The following is a 7500-nucleotide window of genomic DNA, read 5'->3' on the forward strand; positions in this document are numbered from 1 at the left end:
AATATCTACAGCACCTTGTATTCCCAGGTGGTCTCCCATCCAAGTACTAACCAGGCCCAACACTGCTTAGCTTCCAAGATCAGATGAGATTGGGCGTATCCAGTGTGGTGTGGCTGTAGATGAGCTTTGTGGTTTCTGTTTGAACTTTTCTACTTCTAACTACTGGTTCATAAATGAATACGTTTGAAAATGGAATGCATCAACAGAACGGTGTTAGCAGTATAAAAATATCTACAGCACTTTGTATTCCCAGGTGGTCTCCCATCCAAGTACTAACCAAGCCCAACACTGCTTAGCTTCCAAGATCAGGTGAGATTGGGCGTATCCAGTATGGTGTGGCTGTAGATGAGCTTTGTGGTTTCTGTTAGAACTTTTCTACTTCTAACTACTGGTTCATAAATGAATACGTTTGAAAATGGAATGCATCAACAGAACAGTGTTGGCAGTATAAAAATATCTACAGCACCTTGTATTCCCAGGTGGTCTCCCATCCAAGTACTAACAAGGCCCAACACTGCTTAGCTTCCAAGATCAGACGAGATTGGGCGTATCCAGTGTGGTGTGGCTGTAGATGAGCTTTGTGGTTTCTGTTAGAACTTTTCTACTTCTAACTACTGGTTCATAAATGAATACGTTTGAAAATGGAATGCATCAACAGAACGGTGTTGGCAGTATAAAAATATCTACAACACCTTGTATTCCCAGGTGGTCTCCCATCCAAGTACTAACCAGGCCCAACACTGCTTAGCGTCCAAGATCAGATGAGATTGGGCGTATCCAATGTGGTGTGGCTGTAGATGAGCTTTGTGGTTTCTGTTAGAACTTTTCTACTTCTAACTACTGGTTCATAAATGAATACGTTTGAAAATGGAATGCATCAACAGAACGGTGTTGGCAGTTTAAAAATATCTACAGCACCTTGTATTCCCAGGTGGTCTCCCATCCAAGTACTAACCAAGCCCAACACTGCTTAGCTTCCAAGATCAGGTGAGATTGGACGTATCCAGTATGGTGTGGCTGTAGATGAGCTTTGTGGTTTCTGTTAGAACTTTTCTACTACTAACTACTGGTTCATAAATGAATACGTTTGAAAATGGAATGCATCAACAGAACGGTGTTGGTAGTATAAAAATATCTACAGCACCTTGTATTCCCAGGTGGTCTCCCATCCAAGTACTAACCAGGCCCAACACTGCTTAGCTTCCAAGATCAGATGAGATTGGGCGTATCCAGTGTGGTGTGGCTGTAGAAGAGCTTTATGGTTTCTGTTAGTACTTTTCTACTTCTAACTACTGGTTCATAAATGAATACGTTTGAAAATGGAATGCATCAACAGAACGGTGTTGGTAGTATAAAAATATCTACAGCACCTTGTATTCCCAGGTGGTCTCCCATCCAAGTACTAACCAGGCCCAACACTGCTTAGCTTCCAAGATCAGATGAGATTGGGCGTATGCAGTGTGATGTGGCTGTAGATAAGCTTTATGGTTTCTGTTAGAACTTTTCTACTTCTAACTACTGGTTCATAAATGAATACGTTTGAAAATGGAATGCATCAACAGAACGGTGTTGGCAGTATAAAAATATCTACAGCACTTTGTATTCCCAGGTGGTCTCCCATCCAAGTACTAACCAGGCCCAACACTGCTTAGCTTCCAAGATCAGATGAGATTGGGCGTATCCAGTGTAGTGTGGCTGTAGATGAGCTTTGTGGTTTCTGTTAGAACTTTTATACTTCTAACTACTGGTTCATAAATGAATACGTTTGAAAATGGAATGCATCAACAGAACGGTGTTGGCAGTATAAAAATATCTACAGCACCTTGTATTCCCAGGTGGTCTCCCATCCAAGTACTAACCAGGCCCAACACTGCTTAGCTTCCAAGATCAGATGAGATTGGGCGTATCCAGTGTGGTGCTGCTGTAGATGAACTTTCTGGTTTCTGTTAGAACTTTTCTACTTCTAACTACTGGTTCATAAATAAATACGTTTTAAAATGGAATGCATCAACAGAACGGTGTTGGCAGTATAAAATTATCTACAGCACCTTGTATTCCCAGGTGGTCTCCCATCCAAGTACCAACCAGGCCCAACACTGCTTAGCTACCAAGATCAGATGAGATTGGGCATATCCAGTGTGGTGTGGCTGTAGAAGAGCTTTATGGTTTCTGTTAGTACTTTTCTACTTCTAACTACTGGTTCATAAATGAATACGTTTGAAAATGGAATGCATCAACAGAACGGTGTTGGTAGTATAAAAATATCTACAGCACCTTGTATTCCCAGGTGGTCTCCCATCCAAGTACTAACCAGGCCCAACACTGCTTAGCTTCCAAGAGCAGATGAGATTGGGTGTATCCAGTGTGGTGTGGCTGTAGATAAGCTTTATGGTTTCTGTTAGAACTTTTCTACTTCTAACTACTGGTTCATAAATGAATACGTTTTAAAATGGAATGCATCAACAGAACGGTGTTGGTAGTATAAAAATATCTACAGCACCTTGTATTCCCAGGTGGTCTCCCATCCAAGTACTAACCAGGCCCAACACTGCTTAGCTTCCAAGATCAGATGAGATTGGGCGTATCCAGTGTGGTGTGGCTGTAGATGAGCTTTGTGGTTTCTGTTTGAACTTTTCTACTTCTAACTACTGGTTCATAAATGAATACGTTTGAAAATGGAATGCATCAACAGAACGGTGTTGGCAGTATAAAAATATCTACAACACCTTGTATTCCCAGGTGGTCTCCCATCCAAGTACTAACCAGGCCCAACACTGCTTAGCTTCCAAGATCAGATGAGATTGGGCGTATCCAGTGTGGTGTTGCTGTAGATGAACTTTCTGGTTTCTGTTAGAACTTTTCTACTTCTAACTACTGGTTCATAAATGAATACATTTTAAAATGGAATGCATCAACAGAACGGTGTTGGCAGTATAAAATTATCTACAGCACCTTGTATTCCCAGGTGGTCTCCCATCCAAGTACTAACCAGGCCCAACACTGCTTAGCTTCCAAGATCAGATGAGATTGGGCATATCCAGTGTGGTGTGGCTGTAGATGAGCTTTGTGGTTTCTGTTAGAACTTTTCTACTTCTAACTACTGTTTCATAAATGAATACGTTTGAAAATGGAATGCATCAACAGAACGGTGTTGGCAGTATAAAAATATCTACAGCACCTTGTATTCCCAGGTGGTCTCCCATCCAAGTACTAACCAGGCCCAACACTGCTTAGCTTCCAAGATCAGATGAGATTGGGCGTATCCAGTGTGGTGTGGCTGTAGATGAACTTTGTGGTTTCTGAAGGAACTTTCCTACTTCTAACTACTGGTTCATAAATGAATACGTTTTAAAATGGAATGCATCAACAGAACGGTGTTGGCAGTATAAAAATATCTACAGCACCTTGTATTCCCAGGTGGTCTCCCATCCAAGTACTAACCAGGCCCAACACTGCTTAGCTTCCAAGATCAGATGAGCTTGGGCGTATCCAATGTGGTGTGTCTGTAGATGAACTTTGTGGTTTCTGTTAGAACTTTTCTACTTCTAACTACTGGTTCATAAATGAATACGTTTTAAAATGGAATGCATCAACAGAACGGTGTTGGCAGTATAAAATTATCTACAGCACCTTGTATTCCCAGGTGGACTCCCATCCAAGTACTAACCAGGCCCAACACTGCTTAGCTTCCAAGATCAGATGAGATTGGGCGTATCCAGTGTGGTGTGGCTGTAGATGAGCTTTGTGGTTTCTGTTAGAACTTTTCTACTTCTAACTACTGGTTCATAAATGAATACGTTTGAAAATGGAATGCATCAACAGAACGGTGTTGGCAGTATAAAAATATCTACAGCACCTTGTATTCCCAGGTGGTCTCCCATTCAAGTACTAACCAGGCCCAACACTGCTTAGCTTCCAAGATCAGATGAGATTGGGCGTATCCAGTGTGGTGTGGCTGTAGATGAGCTTTGTGGTTTCTGTTAGAACTTTTCTACTACTAACTACTGGTTCATAAATGAATACGTTTGAAAATGGAATGCATCAACAGAACGGTGTTGGCAGTATAAAAATATCTACAGCACCTTGTATTCCCAGGTGGTCTCCCATCCAAGTACTAACCAGGCCCAACACTGCTTAGCTTCCAAGATCAGATGAGATTGGGCGTATCCAATGTGGTGTGGCTGTAGATGAACTTTGTGGTTTCTGTTAGAACTTTTCTACTTCTAACTACTGGTTCATAAATGAATATGTTTTAAAATGGAATGCATCAACAGAACGGTGTTGGCAGTATAAAATTATCTACAGCACCTTGTATTCCCAGGTGGACTCCCATCCAAATACTAACCAGGCCCAACACTGCTTAGCTTCCAAGATCAGATGAGATTGGGCATATCCAGTGTGGTGTGGCTGTAGATGCGCTTTGTGGTTTCTGTTAGAACTTTTCTACTTCTAACTACTGGTTTATAAATGAATACGTTTGAAAATGGAATGCATCAACAGAACGGTGTTGGCAGTATAAAATTATCTACAGCACCTTGTATTCCCAGGTGGACTCCCATCCAAATACTAACCAGGCCCAACACTGCTTAGCTTCCAAGATCAGATGAGATTGGGCGTATCCAGTGTGGTGTTGCTGTAGATGAACTTTCTGGTTTCTGTTAGAACTTTTCTACTTCTAACTACTGGTTCATAAATGAATACATTTTAAAATGGAATGCATCAACAGAACGGTGTTGGCAGTATAAAATTATCTACAGCACCTTGTATTCCCAGGTGGTCTCCCATCCAAGTACTAACCAGGCCCAACACTGCTTAGCTTCCAAGATCAGATGAGATTGGGCATATCCAGTGTGGTGTGGCTGTAAATGAGCTTTGTGGTTTCTGTTAGAACTTTTCTACTTCTAACTACTGTTTCATAAATGAATACGTTTGAAAATGGAATGCATCAACAGAACGGTGTTGGCAGTATAAAAATATCTACAGCACCTTGTATTCCCAGGTGGTCTCCCATCCAAGTACTAACCAGGCCCAACACTGCTTAGCTTCCAAGATCAGATGAGATTGGGCGTATCCAGTGTGGTGTGGCTGTAGATGAACTTTGTGGTTTCTGAAGGAACTTTCCTACTTCTAACTACTGGTTCATAAATGAATACGTTTTAAAATGGAATGCATCAACAGAACGGTGTTGGCAGTATAAAAATATCTACAGCACCTTGTATTCCCAGGTGGTCTCCCATCCAAGTACTAACCAGGCCCAACACTGCTTAGCTTCCAAGATCAGATGAGCTTGGGCGTATCCAATGTGGTGTGTCTGTAGATGAACTTTGTGGTTTCTGTTAGAACTTTTCTACTTCTAACTACTGGTTCATAAATGAATACGTTTGAAAATGGAATGCATCAACAGAACGGTGTTGGCAGTATAAAAATATCTACAGCACCTTGTATTCCCAGGTGGTCTCCCATTCAAGTACTAACCAGGCCCAACACTGCTTAGCTTCCAAGATCAGATGAGATTGGGCGTATCCAGTGTGGTGTGGCTGTAGATGAGCTTTGTGGTTTCTGTTAGAACTTTTCTACTACTAACTACTGGTTCATAAATGAATACGTTTGAAAATGGAATGCATCAACAGAACGGTGTTGGCAGTATAAAAATATCTACAGCACCTTGTATTCCCAGGTGGTCTCCCATCCAAGTACTAACCAGGCCCAACACTGCTTAGCTTCCAAGATCAGATGAGATTGGGCGTATCCAATGTGGTGTGGCTGTAGATGAACTTTGTGGTTTCTGTTAGAACTTTTCTACTTCTAACTACTGGTTCATAAATGAATATGTTTTAAAATGGAATGCATCAACAGAACGGTGTTGGCAGTATAAAATTATCTACAGCACCTTGTATTCCCAGGTGGACTCCCATCCAAATACTAACCAGGCCCAACACTGCTTAGCTTCCAAGATCAGATGAGATTGGGCATATCCAGTGTGGTGTGGCTGTAGATGCGCTTTGTGGTTTCTGTTAGAACTTTTCTACTTCTAACTACTGGTTTATAAATGAATACGTTTGAAAATGGAATGCATCAACAGAACGGTGTTGGCAGTATAAAATTATCTACAGCACCTTGTATTCCCAGGTGGACTCCCATCCAAATACTAACCAGGCCCAACACTGCTTAGCTTCCAAGATCAGATGAGATTGGGCGTATCCAGTGTGGTGTTGCTGTAGATGAACTTTCTGGTTTCTGTTAGAACTTTTCTACTTCTAACTACTGGTTCATAAATGAATACATTTTAAAATGGAATGCATCAACAGAACGGTGTTGGCAGTATAAAATTATCTACAGCACCTTGTATTCCCAGGTGGTCTCCCATCCAAGTACTAACCAGGCCCAACACTGCTTAGCTTCCAAGATCAGATGAGATTGGGCATATCCAGTGTGGTGTGGCTGTAGATGAGCTTTGTGGTTTCTGTTAGAACTTTTCTACTTCTAACTACTGTTTCATAAATGAATACGTTTGAAAATGGAATGCATCAACAGAACGGTGTTGGCAGTATAAAAATATCTACAGCACCTTGTATTCCCAGGTTGTCTCCCATCCAAGTACTAACCAGGCCCAACACTGCTTAGCTTCCAAGATCAGATGAGATTGGGCGTATCCAGTGTGGTGTGGCTGTAGATGAACTTTGTGGTTTCTGAAGGAACTTTCCTACTTCTAACTACTGGTTCATAAATGAATACGTTTTAAAATGGAATGCATCAACAGAACGGTGTTGGCAGTATAAAAATATCTACAGCACCTTGTATTCCCAGGTGGTCTCCCATCCAAGTACTAACCAGGCCCAACACTGCTTAGCTTCCAAGATCAGATGAGCTTGGGCGTATCCAATGTGGTGTGTCTGTAGATGAACTTTGTGGTTTCTGTTAGAACTTTTCTACTTCTAACTACTGGTTCATAAATGAATACGTTTTAAAATGGAATGCATCAACAGAACGGTGTTGGCAGTATAAAATTATCTACAGCACCTTGTATTCCCAGGTGGACTCCCAGCCAAGTACTAACCAGGCCCAACACTGCTTAGCTTCCAAGATCAGATGAGATTGGGCGTATCCAGTGTGGTGTGGCTGTAGATGAGCTTTGTGGTTTCTGTTAGAACTTTTCTACTTCTAACTACTGGTTCATAAATGAATACGTTTGAAAATGGAATGCATCAACAGAACGGTGTTGGCAGTATAAAAATATCTACAGCACCTTGTATTCCCAGGTGGTCTCCCATTCAAGTACTAACCAGGCCCAACACTGCTTAGCTTCCAAGATCAGATGAGATTGGGCGTATCCAGTGTGGTGTGGCTGTAGATGAGCTTTGTGGTTTCTGTTAGAACTTTTCTACTACTAACTACTGTTTCATAAATGAATACGTTTGAAAATGGAATGCATCAACAGAACGGTGTTGGCAGTATAAAAATATCTACAGCACCTTGTATTCCCAGGTGGTCTCCCATCCA

At 41.6% G+C, this 7500-nt stretch overlaps 29 non-coding genes and 5 pseudogenes across 29 annotated transcripts in view; all 34 read right to left on the minus strand.

Annotated features, from left to right (window-relative positions):
* Nucleotides 1-2: 2 nt before the first annotated feature.
* On the minus strand, nucleotides 3-121 carry LOC134900194 (5S ribosomal RNA). Its single transcript, XR_010173709.1, has one exon. It is a non-coding gene; the product is annotated as a 5S ribosomal RNA (ribosomal RNA).
* Nucleotides 122-228: 107 nt separating this feature from the next.
* On the minus strand, nucleotides 229-347 carry LOC135070137 (5S ribosomal RNA). The gene has a single exon (XR_010256310.1). It is a non-coding gene; the product is annotated as a 5S ribosomal RNA (ribosomal RNA).
* Nucleotides 348-454: 107 nt separating this feature from the next.
* LOC135062282 (5S ribosomal RNA) lies at nucleotides 455-573 on the minus strand. The gene has a single exon (XR_010248635.1). It is a non-coding gene; the product is annotated as a 5S ribosomal RNA (ribosomal RNA).
* Nucleotides 574-680: 107 nt separating this feature from the next.
* LOC135069763 (5S ribosomal RNA) lies at nucleotides 681-799 on the minus strand. The gene has a single exon (XR_010255945.1). It is a non-coding gene; the product is annotated as a 5S ribosomal RNA (ribosomal RNA).
* A 107-nt stretch (nucleotides 800-906) lies between these two features.
* On the minus strand, nucleotides 907-1025 carry LOC134889669 (5S ribosomal RNA; annotated as a pseudogene).
* Nucleotides 1026-1132: 107 nt separating this feature from the next.
* Nucleotides 1133-1251, minus strand: LOC135059556 (5S ribosomal RNA). Its single transcript, XR_010245958.1, has one exon. It is a non-coding gene; the product is annotated as a 5S ribosomal RNA (ribosomal RNA).
* Nucleotides 1252-1358: 107 nt separating this feature from the next.
* Nucleotides 1359-1477, minus strand: LOC135064574 (5S ribosomal RNA). Its single transcript, XR_010250881.1, has one exon. It is a non-coding gene; the product is annotated as a 5S ribosomal RNA (ribosomal RNA).
* Nucleotides 1478-1584: 107 nt separating this feature from the next.
* Nucleotides 1585-1703, minus strand: LOC135070353 (5S ribosomal RNA). Its single transcript, XR_010256521.1, has one exon. It is a non-coding gene; the product is annotated as a 5S ribosomal RNA (ribosomal RNA).
* A 107-nt stretch (nucleotides 1704-1810) lies between these two features.
* Nucleotides 1811-1929, minus strand: LOC135066727 (5S ribosomal RNA). Its single transcript, XR_010252968.1, has one exon. It is a non-coding gene; the product is annotated as a 5S ribosomal RNA (ribosomal RNA).
* A 107-nt stretch (nucleotides 1930-2036) lies between these two features.
* LOC134886969 (5S ribosomal RNA) lies at nucleotides 2037-2155 on the minus strand (annotated as a pseudogene).
* Nucleotides 2156-2262: 107 nt separating this feature from the next.
* LOC135058872 (5S ribosomal RNA) lies at nucleotides 2263-2381 on the minus strand. Its single transcript, XR_010245296.1, has one exon. It is a non-coding gene; the product is annotated as a 5S ribosomal RNA (ribosomal RNA).
* Nucleotides 2382-2488: 107 nt separating this feature from the next.
* On the minus strand, nucleotides 2489-2607 carry LOC134900195 (5S ribosomal RNA). The gene has a single exon (XR_010173710.1). It is a non-coding gene; the product is annotated as a 5S ribosomal RNA (ribosomal RNA).
* A 107-nt stretch (nucleotides 2608-2714) lies between these two features.
* Nucleotides 2715-2833, minus strand: LOC135064657 (5S ribosomal RNA). The gene has a single exon (XR_010250960.1). It is a non-coding gene; the product is annotated as a 5S ribosomal RNA (ribosomal RNA).
* A 107-nt stretch (nucleotides 2834-2940) lies between these two features.
* LOC135059140 (5S ribosomal RNA) lies at nucleotides 2941-3059 on the minus strand. Its single transcript, XR_010245555.1, has one exon. It is a non-coding gene; the product is annotated as a 5S ribosomal RNA (ribosomal RNA).
* A 107-nt stretch (nucleotides 3060-3166) lies between these two features.
* Nucleotides 3167-3285, minus strand: LOC134900196 (5S ribosomal RNA). Its single transcript, XR_010173711.1, has one exon. It is a non-coding gene; the product is annotated as a 5S ribosomal RNA (ribosomal RNA).
* A 107-nt stretch (nucleotides 3286-3392) lies between these two features.
* LOC134889231 (5S ribosomal RNA) lies at nucleotides 3393-3511 on the minus strand (annotated as a pseudogene).
* Nucleotides 3512-3618: 107 nt separating this feature from the next.
* On the minus strand, nucleotides 3619-3737 carry LOC135060280 (5S ribosomal RNA). Its single transcript, XR_010246670.1, has one exon. It is a non-coding gene; the product is annotated as a 5S ribosomal RNA (ribosomal RNA).
* Nucleotides 3738-3844: 107 nt separating this feature from the next.
* LOC135058371 (5S ribosomal RNA) lies at nucleotides 3845-3963 on the minus strand. Its single transcript, XR_010244801.1, has one exon. It is a non-coding gene; the product is annotated as a 5S ribosomal RNA (ribosomal RNA).
* Nucleotides 3964-4070: 107 nt separating this feature from the next.
* LOC135058305 (5S ribosomal RNA) lies at nucleotides 4071-4189 on the minus strand. The gene has a single exon (XR_010244736.1). It is a non-coding gene; the product is annotated as a 5S ribosomal RNA (ribosomal RNA).
* Nucleotides 4190-4296: 107 nt separating this feature from the next.
* Nucleotides 4297-4415, minus strand: LOC134884517 (5S ribosomal RNA). Its single transcript, XR_010168661.1, has one exon. It is a non-coding gene; the product is annotated as a 5S ribosomal RNA (ribosomal RNA).
* Nucleotides 4416-4522: 107 nt separating this feature from the next.
* On the minus strand, nucleotides 4523-4641 carry LOC134884896 (5S ribosomal RNA). The gene has a single exon (XR_010169027.1). It is a non-coding gene; the product is annotated as a 5S ribosomal RNA (ribosomal RNA).
* A 107-nt stretch (nucleotides 4642-4748) lies between these two features.
* Nucleotides 4749-4867, minus strand: LOC135063189 (5S ribosomal RNA). Its single transcript, XR_010249525.1, has one exon. It is a non-coding gene; the product is annotated as a 5S ribosomal RNA (ribosomal RNA).
* Nucleotides 4868-4974: 107 nt separating this feature from the next.
* Nucleotides 4975-5093, minus strand: LOC134900197 (5S ribosomal RNA). Its single transcript, XR_010173712.1, has one exon. It is a non-coding gene; the product is annotated as a 5S ribosomal RNA (ribosomal RNA).
* A 107-nt stretch (nucleotides 5094-5200) lies between these two features.
* On the minus strand, nucleotides 5201-5319 carry LOC134889232 (5S ribosomal RNA; annotated as a pseudogene).
* A 107-nt stretch (nucleotides 5320-5426) lies between these two features.
* LOC135058372 (5S ribosomal RNA) lies at nucleotides 5427-5545 on the minus strand. The gene has a single exon (XR_010244802.1). It is a non-coding gene; the product is annotated as a 5S ribosomal RNA (ribosomal RNA).
* A 107-nt stretch (nucleotides 5546-5652) lies between these two features.
* On the minus strand, nucleotides 5653-5771 carry LOC135058307 (5S ribosomal RNA). The gene has a single exon (XR_010244738.1). It is a non-coding gene; the product is annotated as a 5S ribosomal RNA (ribosomal RNA).
* A 107-nt stretch (nucleotides 5772-5878) lies between these two features.
* LOC134884518 (5S ribosomal RNA) lies at nucleotides 5879-5997 on the minus strand. The gene has a single exon (XR_010168662.1). It is a non-coding gene; the product is annotated as a 5S ribosomal RNA (ribosomal RNA).
* Nucleotides 5998-6104: 107 nt separating this feature from the next.
* On the minus strand, nucleotides 6105-6223 carry LOC134884897 (5S ribosomal RNA). The gene has a single exon (XR_010169028.1). It is a non-coding gene; the product is annotated as a 5S ribosomal RNA (ribosomal RNA).
* Nucleotides 6224-6330: 107 nt separating this feature from the next.
* Nucleotides 6331-6449, minus strand: LOC135059141 (5S ribosomal RNA). Its single transcript, XR_010245556.1, has one exon. It is a non-coding gene; the product is annotated as a 5S ribosomal RNA (ribosomal RNA).
* Nucleotides 6450-6556: 107 nt separating this feature from the next.
* LOC135069512 (5S ribosomal RNA) lies at nucleotides 6557-6675 on the minus strand. Its single transcript, XR_010255692.1, has one exon. It is a non-coding gene; the product is annotated as a 5S ribosomal RNA (ribosomal RNA).
* Nucleotides 6676-6782: 107 nt separating this feature from the next.
* LOC134889233 (5S ribosomal RNA) lies at nucleotides 6783-6901 on the minus strand (annotated as a pseudogene).
* A 107-nt stretch (nucleotides 6902-7008) lies between these two features.
* On the minus strand, nucleotides 7009-7127 carry LOC135063977 (5S ribosomal RNA). Its single transcript, XR_010250295.1, has one exon. It is a non-coding gene; the product is annotated as a 5S ribosomal RNA (ribosomal RNA).
* Nucleotides 7128-7234: 107 nt separating this feature from the next.
* Nucleotides 7235-7353, minus strand: LOC135058373 (5S ribosomal RNA). The gene has a single exon (XR_010244803.1). It is a non-coding gene; the product is annotated as a 5S ribosomal RNA (ribosomal RNA).
* A 107-nt stretch (nucleotides 7354-7460) lies between these two features.
* LOC135058308 (5S ribosomal RNA) overlaps nucleotides 7461-7500 on the minus strand; it is a 119-nt gene continuing 79 nt past the window's right edge. The window contains exon 1 of the ribosomal RNA XR_010244739.1: nucleotides 7461-7500. This exon is cut by the window's right edge and continues 79 nt beyond it. This is a non-coding gene — a ribosomal RNA (5S ribosomal RNA).

Source organism: Pseudophryne corroboree, chromosome 3 (assembly GCF_028390025.1).
Source record: "Pseudophryne corroboree isolate aPseCor3 chromosome 3, aPseCor3.hap2, whole genome shotgun sequence".
In the NCBI taxonomy this organism is placed as follows: Eukaryota; Metazoa; Chordata; class Amphibia; order Anura; family Myobatrachidae; genus Pseudophryne; species Pseudophryne corroboree.